The sequence below is a fragment of the Ovis canadensis genome, chromosome X, assembly GCF_042477335.2.
Source record: "Ovis canadensis isolate MfBH-ARS-UI-01 breed Bighorn chromosome X, ARS-UI_OviCan_v2, whole genome shotgun sequence".
Lineage (NCBI taxonomy): Eukaryota > Metazoa > Chordata > Mammalia > Artiodactyla > Bovidae > Ovis > Ovis canadensis.
In genome coordinates, this window is record NC_091727.1 from 137,921,463 (window position 1) to 137,936,180 (window position 14,718).

Below are 14,718 nucleotides of genomic sequence, written 5' to 3' on the forward strand. Positions count from 1 at the left end.
ACATTCTTAAGATTAATAATACAACCCACCTTGACAATAATGTGATGGAGTGTCTGCATACCATAGGCCTGAGCCACAGGATGAAGTAGGTAATGTCATTTACACTTTTTTACTTCATTGCATTATTCTCAAATTCTAGCAGTATTCTTTCAGGGCCTGACCCTCACCTGGACACAAGGTATTTCTCATCATAGTGCTATGGAATTACACCCTTCCTCAGGCATTGACAGGCTTCCTCAGTGGTTCAGCAGTAAAGAGTCCTCCTGCAATGTAGGATATGTAGAAAATGCAGGAAGATCCCCTAGAGGAGAGCAGAAACAAATCACTCCAGTATTCTTGTTTGGAGAATCCCATGGACTGAGGAGCCTGGAAGGCTGCAGCCCATAAGGTAACAAAGAGTCAAACATGTCTGAAGCAACTGAGCTCGCCTGCACGCCAGGTGTTGACACTTTAAAAATTCCTACTCAGCATTCAAAAGCCAAATTCTCTGGGAAGTCTTCCTTAACATCCTCTCTTCACAGGATCTGAGTTCTCTTACAAGTTCTGCATCTCTGTTATTGTACTGACAACTCTGTGCTATAATGGCTATGAATACTGATTTTGTCTCTTCCACTAGATTGTGTGCTCTTTGGTATTAGAAGTCCTATTTTTCTAGCTGTACCCAGAAAAACAAGAGAAACTCAGTAAATATTTAAAGGAATCATTATCCATTTGTATTATTATTTAGATTTGTGTGTGTGTGTGTTTTCTCCCTCTTGTCAGCATTCTCCTTCAGAGATATTATGGCCTACACATTTTGATCATGTCTATCATGTGAGTTGGTGTAGCATGGCCTGAAAAATTGGACAAAACTTCTCTGGAGTTTTTATTTCTGATAAAAGGCACTTTATCATTTTATCTGAGAACATCTAAGTTTCCTTTTTCTCTCCATTATACTCTCTTTACTTTAATGTCTCATTTTCTGAATCACTAGGTATGTTACACCAACTACTTGATTGCTGAATGTGCTTTTGCTATGACAAATAACACTACTTTTCCATTGTATTGTATGTTTATATTTTGCATTATAGTCTAAGGATTTGAGAATGAATACATGTTGTAGAAAGACCTACTTCAACAGTATTTTAGCTGTGTTGATTTCTGTCATGCAAGTTGCATGAAAAACTTCCAATAAAAGGTATCATTAAATATTTTTACTACACCAAAAAAAAAAATTAAAGTATGAGACTCCTGTTCTGATTAAGGGATAAGTGAACTGATTTTTATTGTAGAAGGGGGAAAAGAGACTTTTTAGAAATCGCTAAGATTACCAACTCTTTCTATAGCACTGGCTTTGGTGAAGTACAGAAAGTTCTGATACAAATATATTTTGCGCTACTATACTATCCATACTTGCTTTCCTGGTTTTCAAAGTCTATGGATATACCTAGAGAGACTGTGTTCCAAATTCATATAGTTCTTGGAAATGGGAAAACACGAGCTGATTAGGCAGCCATGGATGGTCCCAAGCTACCTCATGAAGTAGGTGATTCCATTTGCATGTTTCCATAACCATTGTGTGTATTTGCTATTCTCAAACTCTAGAAGTGTTCTGTGTCCCATTATTCTAGGGTCTGGCTTTTAGTTGGCTGCCAAATAACCCCTGTTATTGTGCCAAGGGATGATGTTCTAAGGAATGTTACTTACAGTAAGGTCTGCTGATGACTTGTATTACAATTTTCTCTAAAATGCAACTCCCTGTGTCTAACTCCAGAACTACTGAATCAGAAGGTCTGGAGGTATGGTACAGAATTTGCTTCTTTAATAGGTTCCCCAGGTAATTCCCATTTAAAATACAGCTTGCAAGCTACTGACCTATAATATTTTCTTTCCTCACATAATAATATTTAAAGGAGTCAACCTCTAATGATAGATTTACAAGTGCTATTATGGCCCAAATTTGGAGAAACAATGTTTGGGGGAAGTTGTTGATCCTTTTCATCACCTTACAAATTTATCTAATCATATAAAATTATTTCACAGTTATGATAATCAAAGTACTGTTAGGCGCATAATGTACACTTGCTTATAATGCTAAATACATCCCCTATTGCCCCTCTTGAGACTAAACAGATACATATACTCTTATATGCAGATAGAAGAGTTTTACTGTAATGATCTAATTGTGGACATAAGAAATGACTGGTCTCACTATGTAATTGCTTCCAGTATAGGTGGTTTAAGATCTACTTTTACAAAGATTGTCATTTTTGGTAGGTATTTCTCAATACTTGACTGGCTTACTGATAACCACCCTTTGAAACACCTGTTAAAGGCTTTCTTCAGTTAACTAAGATTGTTTTGAAAACAGCCAATCTTAGGTCACCAGAGAATGATATTGTTCAAGGTTTATGAATGTCTCTAATGAGTTTTAGTTTGTAAATAAGTAATGTATTTGGTTATATGCTGTTTAAAAATAATGTAAGTTAAAAAAGAATAAGGAAGTGCATTATGATATAAAACTTTGGGAGTTTCACTGCTAGTTTCTTTATGGGATGAAGTTAAATATTTGGAGGATAAATTTTATTCCTTTCAGAATGTACTCCCTTGACTCACTTTTGTTAAAAAAAAAAAAAAAGACTTCAGTGACGACCCTGTATGCAAGACAGGAAAAAAGACACAGATATGTATAATGGACTTTTGGACTCAGAGGGAGAGGGAGAGGGTGGGATGATTTGGGAGAATGGGAATTCTAACATGTATACTATCATGTAAGAATTGAATCGCCAGTCCATGTCTGACGTAGGGTGCAGCATGCTTGGGGCTGGTGCATGGGGATGACCCAGAGAGATGTTGTGGGGAGGGAGGTGGGAGGGGGGGTCACGTTTGGGAACGCATGTAAGAATTAAAGATTTTAAAATTAAAAAATAATAACAATAATAATAAAATAATAAAATTAAAAAAAAAGAAGTGAAAGAGGAGAGTGAAAAAGTTGGCTTAAAGCTCAGCATTCAGAAAATGAAGATCATGGCATCTGGTCCCATCACTTCATGGGAAATAGATGCGGAAACAGTGGAAACAGTGGCTGACTTAATTTTGGGGGCTCCAAAATCACTGCAGATGGTGATTGCAGCCATAAAATTAAAAGACACTTACTCCTTGGAAGGAAAGTTATGACCAACATAGACAGCATATTAAAAGGCAGAGACATACTTTGTCAACAAAGGTCCATCTAGTCAAGGCTTTGGTTTTTCCTGTGGTCATGTATGGATGTGAGAGTTGGACTATGAAGAAAGCTGAGCATTGAAGAATTGATGCTTTTGAATTGTGGTGTTGGAGAAGACTCTTGAGAGTCCTTTGGACTGCAAGGAGATCCAACCAGTCCATCCTAAAGGAGATCAGTCCTGGGTGTTCATTGGAAGGACTGATGTTGAAGCTGAAACTCCAGTACTTTGGCCACCTGATGTGAAGAGCTGACTCATTTGAAAAGACCCTGATGCTTGGAAAGATTGAGAGCAGGAGGAGAAGTGAACGACAGAGGATGAGATTGTTGGATGGCATCACTGACTCAATGGACATGAGTTTGGGTGGACTCCAGGAGTTGGTGATGGACAGGGAGGCCTGGTGTGCTGCAGTTCATGGGGTCTCAAAGAGTCAGACACGACTGAGTGACTGAAATGAACTGCACTGAATTGATATTTGACCAGAAATATAACTTAGATTAAATTCTAACAGTGAGAAAAATGTTTTCAAAAGATATCAATGATGTGATTATCTAAGAGACATTTTGATCTCTGACATGTAAGAAGGTTGTTAATAGGAAATAAATGTTAAAATGTAAAAAAAAAAAAAAAAAAGACTTCAGTGAATTCCTCTTCAGGTAAGTGTCCTGAATTATATTAAGAGGGCTTAGACTCTATCCTGGTTTAGTTGATTAGTAAAGTATATCTGCCTATATAAAAAAGCAATATAGATTAGCTTCACTCCCAGACTTGCCAGAGAGTATTACCTAAAATCCTCTATCATGAAATACACATTAAAACTTAGATGAGAGACTATCTCTGGAAGATTGCTTGAAAGAACTAAAGGCAATCTGTTCCTCTAGATAATATTCAATTTGACTTTGCTTCAAGCCAGACGTGGATAATATTGCTTGCTCCTTTACCCATTTCATCTAATCCCAAACATAAGCAAACTATCTTTTATAAAACTAAGTTTAGGTACAATGGTATAATACAAATTATATACATTGAAATATGTTATACAACAACCTGGAGATTAGTCATTACATTATACATTAAAATACAGATGAAGAATCACAATAAAAAATTATGAATTTCTGAAAATAATTTTAACTTTTGAACAGTTTTTTATTTTTTTGTTTGTTTGTTTGGGCTCCAGCTCTTATAGCAAGTTATTTTTGTTTTTGTACTTCCCAGCATGCAATTTCAGTACTAACCTCACATCTGGATCTGTCTTGCTTTCCTAACTTTTCTAATTCCTTCACCATGATTCATTCATTTATTTAAGGAAAATCTTGAACTGCTCATATTTGTGTGTGCTCTTAAATATATTCTGTAAAAAGGCAGCATACAAATAAGCATAATAAAACTGATCCTAGAGAAAAGCACAAGTTTCAATGTTTCTGAAATCTTTGGTTTGGAGAAGAAGGCTAAGACCAGTCTACCACAACATAAGCTCTCCAGGTATCAAAACAGATCAAATGTGCAGAAATTACTATTTATTTCCTAGATCCATCTTGAATCCTCAAGGGTATACTAAATATTACTACACTGTCCATATTTAGATAAGGAGACTTGTAGACTAGAAATTAATCTTAACTAAGAACTTCTTGATTTTGATTTGTATACCTCCTGAGAAGAGTAGATAAGCAAGCTGCTTTTGCAGGATCATCGTGGTTTTTGTGTGCAAATATGTATGGTTTAGCTTTCTAATACTCACAAATGCCTATTTTAGAAATCCTTGCTGCTGCTGCTGCTAAGTTGCTTCAATTGTGTCCGACTCTGTGCGACCCCATAGACAGCAACCCACCAGGCTCCCCCATCCCTGGGATTCTCTAGGCAAGAATACTGGAGTGGGTTGCCATTTCCTTTTCCAATGCATGGAAGTGAAAAGTCAAAGTGAAGTCGATCAGTCGTGTTTGACTCTTAGCGACCCCATGGACTGCAGCCTACCAGACTCCTCTGTCCATGGGATTTTCCAGGCAAGAGTATTGGAGTGGGGTGCCATTGCCTTCTCCGAGACATCCTTGCAATTTAGCCTAAATAGTAGAGTCTATTAATAAAGTCTACTCAAAAACTTGTGCCATTTGAAGAGATATGGTTGAACCTAGAGACTGTCATACAGAGTGAAGTCAGAAAGAGAAAAACAAATATCATATATTAACACATAATTGTGGAATCTAGAACAATGGTACAGATGAACCTATTTACAAAGCAGAAATAGAGACACAGGTGCAGAGAACAAACATATGGACACCAAGGGGGAAAGAGGAGGGTGGGATGAACTGGGACATTGGGATTGACATGTATACACTACTTTGTATATAGATGACTAATGAGAAAACCTACTGTTTAACACAGTGAACTCAATGCTCCATGGTGACAAAGATGGGATATATCTATACATAGAGCTGATTCGCTTTACTGTACAGCAGAAACTAACATAACATTGTAAAGCAATTAAATTTCAATCTTAAAAAAAAGTTGATGACAAACCAAAAACAAAAAAAGTGCTGTTGAATTCTCCCTCTTAACTTTCAAGGGAAATAACTGCTTTTTCCTAAGCCTCTTTTTACTGTAGAGCTGATTATTGAACTTTCTATTATAGAACAGAGAACACTGGCCAGTCATGATCACTAAAGGTAAAATGATTCCCCAGAGTGATGCAATGTGAAGACATAGGTATAAACATTATAAGGACTAAATTAGGACTTAAACTCTCTGAACAAATCTCCTGCTGTGCCTCAGTATGATACCAAGTCTGTTATAGAGGCAGGTGACCTAATGTCTTGTAAATCAGTCTTGATCTTTTTTTGATACATATTCTTGGAAAGAAGTTAATGCATTACTAATCATTAGATCATTTTTTTCTCTATTAATATGGAGAAAAATACTTTAAATTTTTCTTCAAAATATTTCATCTCACCAATGTGAAATTTGGCAGTTTTCCAGTAATGGTCACAGTATAAAATTGAGACTTAGTAAGGAATAAGAAGCGTGTGTGTGTGTGTGTTTCAAAAATCACCTATCCAAAGAGGCATGTCAAAATTTGAAACAATAGTAATGAATGAGTTCATTTAGAGCAAGACTATTTATTAAAAAGAGCATATGACTGAGCCTTTTCAATCTGCTTGCCCCTCTGCTCACCTCCCAAGGCGATATTCACCTTTTAATGAAAAAGAAGCATTTGTTGCCTTTATTACAGATCAAATATCTCAGGCAGAATAAAACTGATTTCTTTGCTACTATAAAGATGTAAGATAGGGAATGATTTTTTGTCAGTATCACCTGTGCCTCATCCAAAAAGAACAGGCTGTCTTCAGGCAGTATTTTTAAGGTATTCTCTTTACCCAGATGGACTCCTCAGGGTATTAGAATTCTAGGTGCCAATTAGTCAGGTCTATCGCATTCAAGTACTTTTCACCAAAGCTGAAGCAGTCATTTTAGCTAAGAATTTCATTCGTATAAATTACACCAAGCAGGGCTTTTTGTGATAATAGCAGAAGACAAACTATTGAATAAACTATGAATGATGTATTAGCATTAACATAGTTTATTAACTTAGGTGGCATTAAAATAAGATATAGTTACAGTGTAGATATAATATAAATGTCAGTTCCTTCTCACTAGTTTATTGAGTATTTTTAAATAACAAAAGAAACTGGTTTTGTGCTACCCTTGTCTAACATTTCCCCCCTCATTTATCCATTTTGTGTGATCTGTTGACTATATTCTCTGAATATTTCATATCTTACAAGTTTCCACACCAATCCCTGTTAGATAAATCAGTCTCTCTATTTGCAACTTTTGCATAAAGTTTTAACATTAAAATGAGAAATTATGATCAGTTGTCTTTGTGTAAATCCTGTCATTTATGCTACTGCACAAATCTGTACAAATATTAAAACAGTGATATTCATTTTCCCCAAACACCCTCTTCAAAATATTTTGTTGCAGCTCTTTGCTAATATATGAAAGGTAGTATTTTATAGGAGTCAGGGAGACCCCCTTTAAAGTTAAACAGAGCACATGTAAATTAATTAACATAATGCCCACTCCATAGTGAATTCTCAAAAAATATGAATTGTTATTAATAACTCATCCTAGTACAAAATTCCTACTCTAATTTCTATGTAACTTAATGTAATGTCTTAATCTCTCAGAGCAAACAATTTCCATAATCATGTCTGCTTGATATGGCATATTAATAGGAAACATTGGTATATAGATTAAATGAAATGATCTGGTAGAGAGCAGTATTTGAAACATTGTTGGTATACTCAATCTTCAATCTGATTCCTGTTCCATGTAACTAAACATCCCTTTATCATGTAGTTATTTAATATTAATGTAATGTGTGATCTTTATGAGCATAGAAGGAAATATCTAGATGCTTGGTAGATGATAACACTAAAGTGAGTTTCTAAGACAAGTGTATTGTTAGGCAGAGTAGATGTCAGTTTATAGGCAGAACAGAGGCAAAACTACTTTTGAAGGCTAGCCAGTAATGTCATTTGTTCTCTACTAGGGAAAAAGTGAACAATAGTGGAAGTCTTTTCAAGATCCTAAATGTTGATTTGGTTCAGCGCTTTCTGTCCTGTGTGCTGTAGAATTTTCCCAGAGAAAAGGATAAAACTGGGAAGCATCAAATTGGGTTGACTTTCAGATAGGTCTCAAAAGACTTCAAAAGATAGAGGAAAGTAGACTGATTCAGGCTGCAGCCTGCCTGGTATGAAATGACCAGTAATTTTGTAGATTTACTTCTTACTCTAATAATCATTACATATTTTAGGCCCACTGTGCACTTTATATTGCATTCAAGAAGAAGTTCCTGAACTCAACTTATAATTGACTTGAGATGATTAAATGTATACCATTGAAACAACAATGAGAAATACGAAACAACATATAATTGAGCATTATATTTTGTAGTATACAATATAGGTAAGGATTCAGAGGGGCCAGAACTTGGTGAGCAATGGGGTGATGAACAAAGAGTGGGTTATATAGGAAGCAGGGCCTGAGTTAACTGATAGAATTTGATAAGCAGAGGAAAAAAGAAAATGTTCATTTGATTTATTGATGCATTCAAGAGACACTTAAATAGCACTTAGTATGTGAATTGAAAGTCACTCAGTCCTGTCAGACTCTTTACCACCCCATGGACTATACAGTCCATGGACTTCTCCAGGCCAGAATACTGGAGTGGGTAGCCGTTCCCTTCTCCAGGGGATTTTCCCAACACAGGGCAGATTCTTTACCAGCTGAGCCACCAGGGAAGCCCAAATGAGTGTTTAAAAGTGAAAGTAAAAGTGGCTCAGCTATTTGCCACCTCATGGACTGTAGCCTGCCAGGCTCCTCTGCCCTTGGAATTCTCCAGGCCAGAATACTGGAGTGGGTAGCTGCCAGGAGCCAGGATCCAAGGTAGGTAGCCTTTCCCTTCTCCAGGGGATCTTCCCAACCCAGGAATAGAAGCCAGGTCTCCCACATTGCAGGTGGGTTCTTTATCAACTGAGTCACCAGTCATTATAATAAGCATCTCATTTAATCCTTATAACAAATTTATCATTCCCATTTTACAATTGAGGGAAACTGAGGCACAGAGAAGTTTTAGGTGCACATCAATGTGAAAATAAGAATATATATCCCTTCTAACAATGTGAATGTAAGTCTGACCAGATGCATCACATATACACTAGTGGGAGATAAATTTGTATAGGAGAATGTTAGCAAGTATCTTAAAGGTCAAGCAGAAAGGTTTGTGTTGTTCAGTTGAAATCAATGATACTTTTTTCAGCAGTAGAGTAACATGATGAAGAGTAAGCTGATTAGCAGGGAACACTGTCTGATGGAGCCAGTTGTTAAGGTTGTCATTTTTTAGTCACTAAGTCATATCTGATTCTTTGCAACCCCATGGACTATATAGCACACTAAGCTCCTCTGTCCTCTACAATCTCGCAGAGTTTGTTCAAATTCATATGCATTGAGTCAACGATGCTATCTAACCATCTCAACCCCTGTTGCCCCCTTCTCCTCCTGTTCTCAATCTTTCCCAGTATCGGGTTCTTTTCCAAGGAGTCAGACCTTTGCATCAGGTGGCCAAAGTATTGGAGCTTCAACTTCAGTATCAGCCCTTCCAGTGAATATTCACGATTGATTTCCTTTAAGTTCGCTGATTTGATCTCTTTGCAGTCCAAAGGACTCTCAAGAGTCTCTTCATGGATCACAGCCTTGTTGTAATGGAAGGGCTTACATACATAACTCAATGAAGCTATGAGCCATGCCATGCAGGGCCACTCAAGATGGGCAGGTCGTATCGAAGAGTTCTGAAAAAATGTGGTCCAGTGGAGAAAAAACTGGCTACCTACTCCATGGGAGAACCCCATGAACAGTATGAAAAGGCAAAAGGTTATTAATATAGGGAAAAATAAGTCAGAGAAGCTAACTAAAAGATTTAATAATCCATGCATGAGACAGCAAGACCCTGGATTAGAGTGTTAGTGGAAAAAGAGAGACTAGTGTCAGGAAAATAGAGAAGATCAACAAAATTTTTAATAACCTCAGTAAGGAAGACAAAAAAGAGGAAGAGGCAAGCAATGGTTTTGAGTGTTAGTAACTAGGAAGAAGTTAGTGGTGCCTCTATCAAAGACAAGTATGTCAGAAGTCATTCTGTTGTTTTAGCAAGTGGTCTGCTTCTGGGACGAAGCCATAGATAATTTTTTTCTCTGTGTCTGCCTCTCAAGCTCTGCCTCCTGAGTAGGCTGTTTGGAGCTGCAGCTTTTCCAGCTTTATTGCACTGGCACTAGGGACTTGAACCCAGAGAGAGAAGGAGCATCCTGAAGTTGTGGATTGGGAATTCTCAAAGCTGGAATCATGCCTTTAGGAGCACGTTGTCTGGCTATACACTGCACTGGGATGTGACTGCACTGTAACTGGGATGCTTTCAGCACATTCTTAATGGGCAGTATTATGCTCAAATTGCCAATTAAAGTTATGCACTCAGCCAAAGTAGATTTAACTTCTACACCTTTCTGCTTGGATTTTTGCCACATTTCACTGTTTCCTTCAGTGTGTTAATTGGCCCATGATTCCTTTTTGGATTCATTTTCCCTCTTGGCTGGCAAAAGTAAGTTAGCTATTTGTTTCCAGAAGGAAAAAGTCTTTTATAAGTAGCATCACTATGTGGTTTAATTTCTAGCCATATGATGAGTGAGGTTAGTTCATTCATACCTAATAAACACTGGGGAATGAATGACTTGGTACAAGGGCTCTGAAAACCGCCTCTCCATTCCTCAGACCACTTAGTAAGAGAAATTTTCCCACAGGCAAGCTTGTCCTTTTTTCTTCTTTACCTGTAAACTTTTCTTCACATTATCTATAATGCTTGATGTACTTACTGCACGCCTAATTATCACATGGGGCTATTGATTTGCATTCTATGTCAGAGAGATGATCTCTGTTTCAGCCGCTGATTGAAAAAAAAAAACCATTAAATTAATTTGTAATAAATGAATCAATAGATGATAGATAGATAGATGAAAGAGAACTACAAGAATCAAATATTTGTCTTGCATAGCTACATTACTCACATTAATGTAATAGCAGATACTACTGTGTGGGCCTTGCCAGCACTGGCTTAGGATTGGGACTCTTTGTTTAAAATTGATGATAGTTATTTCACTGATTTTTTTTTAAAGCTGCTTAAAGAGACACAAGTGAGATGAAAGGCTTATATTTAAAAGTATCCTTGCCTATATATCTAAGGCAAGTACACTTTAAATCAAAATAACTTCCTATTATGTTACTCTCTTTTTAGGCTGAATAATGAAATAAGATGGGATATTTCACTTTGATGTTTTTCCTTTTGATTCCAGACTTCGCTTGGTTTGATGCCATTAAGTTTTGGTTTCTCCACAGTGACCCACACTGATTTGTTGAGATTTGAGAATAAAATATCATGAAAAGATTTTTATTTACTTACATAGCCAATTCCTTACTTGCCTGCAGTTCAGAGTCCCTATTCAAGCTAATGGGTATAAATACCTAAGACAAAGAAAGAGTGGAAGTAGAATTGGTAAATCCCTCCTTTGATAGTACAATTTGATTTAATAAGTCATGTTTGATACATTGTTGAAACTAAGAAAGTTCTTTGCCCACTGCTGAGAAAAGTGAGAGGAAAATGTTATTGTCCTGAAGGATATCAGCTAGGGTCTCTAAATCTTGTTTCAGGTGATCTGTAGTTGAGATGGATTGTTTAATTCTCATTCTGCCCCTCTATGAAGCCCTCTCATTTATAAAACTGGTTTATTCTCATTAAAAATTTTCTCTTGTACTAGAGAGAAGAGTGAAGTCTTTGCTTAAGAGGTATAAAGTGGGAAGGATGTGACATTTAGATCCTCAATCAGTAAAAGGATGAAAACTGAGCCTGTTGCCAACAAATGCATTTGGAATACATTTCTTCTCAAGTGATATTTATCAAGTGTCCCTATATACATGGCGCCATGCTAAGTACTATACAACACAAATTAAATAGATGTGGTCCCTGCTATCTGCCAGTTTGCATCTTCCTTTGATTCAAATGCTGTAGCAGAGTGCTTAAAAGGGGCAAATCAGATCATGAAAGTTATATCTCTTTTCCTAAAGTAAAGGTTACTGAGGTTTCTCTTTATGTGCAAGGCTGGGTGGGGAATGCAGAAGTAAGAGGCAAGGGCACTCTCTATGCCTTGCCTCTGCTAATTATGTGTCAATGTGTCTAACCATATGAGGCTTTAATTAAAAATTTCATAAATAGTTTCTGGTTAGTACTAGTAGCTAAGAGAAGAAAGTGAAGTCACTCAGTTGTGTCCGACTCTTTGCGACCCCATGGACTGTAGCCTACCAAGCTCCTCTGTCCATGGGATTTTCCGGGCAATAGTACTGGAGTGGACTGCCATTCCCTTCTCCAGAGGATCTTCCCTACCCAGGGATCGAACCCGGGTTTCCCGCATTGTAGACAGACGCTTTACCATCTGAGCCACCAGGGAAGTAAGAGAAGAAAACACTCATCTTTTTGGAAGCCTATAGTTGATTACTTGAAAAAGCAACTGCCCTCTATGCATTTTATGCTAGAATTTTAATACATTTATTTGTCTCTATTTAAAAAAAAAAGTAAGAAACATAGATATGCTCTCTGTTAGTCATAACCATGGAGTTATGAGTCTTATAGACAGTTTCTTGTTTGTTTGTTTGTTTGTTTGTTTTTTAAGTTACTTTGAGTGGCCATGCCATGTGGTATGATTGGAAAAGTTCAAATTGAAGGTTAGAAGACCTGGATTTTAGTCATAGCTCAGACACTAAATAGCTGGTTAGGTAGGTCAAGTCATCCCACATCTGAGCTTCAGTATCATCTCAAAACTTTAAAAAATTAAAATAAATACTTTTCTGTTTAATATTCCATGAGGTTACATGTGAACTGATCACCATGTGGAATTTGCACAGTCACTTAAGAGACTCATCTATCAATAACCTCAGATATGCAGATAACACCTTAATGGTAGAAAGCAAAGAGGAACTAAACAGCCTCTTGATGAAAGTGAAAAAGGAGAGTGAAAAAGCTGGCTTAAAACTCAACATTCAAAAAACTAAGATTATGGCTTCTGGTTCCATCACTTCATGGCAAGTAGATGGGGATATAATGGAAACAGTGACAGACTTTTTATAAAATCACTAAAGAAGATGACTGCAGCCAGAAAATTAAAAGCTGTTTGTTCCTTGGAAGAAAAGCTATGACAAACCTAGACAGCACATTAAAAAGCAGAGACCTCCCTTTGCCAACAAAGGTCTGTATAGTCAAAGCTATGGATTTTCCAGTAGTCATGTATGGATGTGGTAGTTGGACTATAAAGAAAGATGAGAGCCAAAGAATTGATGCTTTTGAATTTTGGTCGTGGAGAAGACTCCTGAGAGTCCCTTGGACTGCAAGGAGATGAAACTAGTCAATCTTAAAAGAAATCAATCCTGAATATTCATTGGAAGGACTGATGCTGAAGCTGAAACCCCAAAACTTTGGCCACCTGATGAGAAGAACTGATTCATTTGAAAAGACCCTGATGTTGGGAAAGGTTGAGAGCAAGAGGAGAAGAGGGTGATAGAGGATGAGATGGTTTGATGGCATCATCGACACAATGGACTTGAGTCTGGGAGATAGTGAAGGACAGGGAAGCCTGATGTGCTGCAGTCCATGGCAAAGTCTCATGGTTCAAGTTAATGTTTTGCTTTCTTGTCACCTATAATTTTAATATATTTTGCTTTATTGGTGATTATTTTATCTGCTTATCCAAGGCCCCACTTGTCTCAGTTTAGTTCAGTTGCTCAGTCGTGTCCAAGTCTTTGTGACCCAATGAACTGCAGCATACCAGCTTCCTTGCTCATCACCAACTCCCAGCAGTTGCTCAAATTCATGTTCATTAAGTTGGTGATGCCGTCCAACCATCTCACGCTCTATCATCTCCTTCTTCTCCTGCCTTCTATCTTTCCATTATCAGGGTCTTTGCCAATGAGTCAGTTCTTTGCATCAGGTAGACAAAAGCATCAGCATCAGTCCTTCCAATGAATATTCACCATTGATTTCTTTTAGGATTGACTGGTTGGATATCCTTGCAGTCCATGGAACTCTCAAGAGTTTTCTCCAATAACACAGTTCAGAAACATCACTTCTTCAGCATTCAGGTTTCTTTATGGTCCAACTCTCATGTCCATACATGACTACTGGAAAAACCATAGCTTTCATTAGACGGACCTTTGTTGGCAAAGTAATATCTCTGCTTTTTAACATGCTGTCTAGTTTAGTCATATATTTTCTTGCAAGGAGCAAGCATCTTTTAATTCCATGGCTGTAGTGACCATCTTCAGTGATTTAGGACCCCAAGAAAACAGTCTTTCACTGGTTCCCCGTCTATTTGCCATGAAGTGATGGGACCAGATGCCATGATCTTCAGTTTTTGAATGTTGAGTTTTAAGTCAGCTTTTTCACTCTCCTCTTTCACTTTCTTCAAGAGCCTCTTTAGTTCTTTTTTGCTTTCTACCATAAGGGTGGTGTCGTATGTATATCTGAGTGGTATTTCTCCACTCAGGTATTTATTGGTATTTCCCTCAGCAATCTTGATTCCCGATTGTGCTTCATCCATATAAATTAAATAAGTAGGGTGACAATATACAGCCTTGATGTACATATTCCTTTCCCAATTTTGAACCAGTCCATTGTTCTATGTCTGGTTCTAACTGTTGCTTCTTCTTCTTCTTTTTTTTTTGTGCTCTTTATTTTTTATTTTTATATATATATATATTTTTACTTTACAATACTGTATTGATTTTCCCATACATTGACATGAATCTGCCATGGGTGTACATAAGTTCCCAATCCTGAAACCCCTCCTACCACCCTCCCCATATCATCTCTCTGGGTCATCCCAGTGCACCAGCCCCAAGCATCCTGTATCCTGTATCAAACCTAGACTGG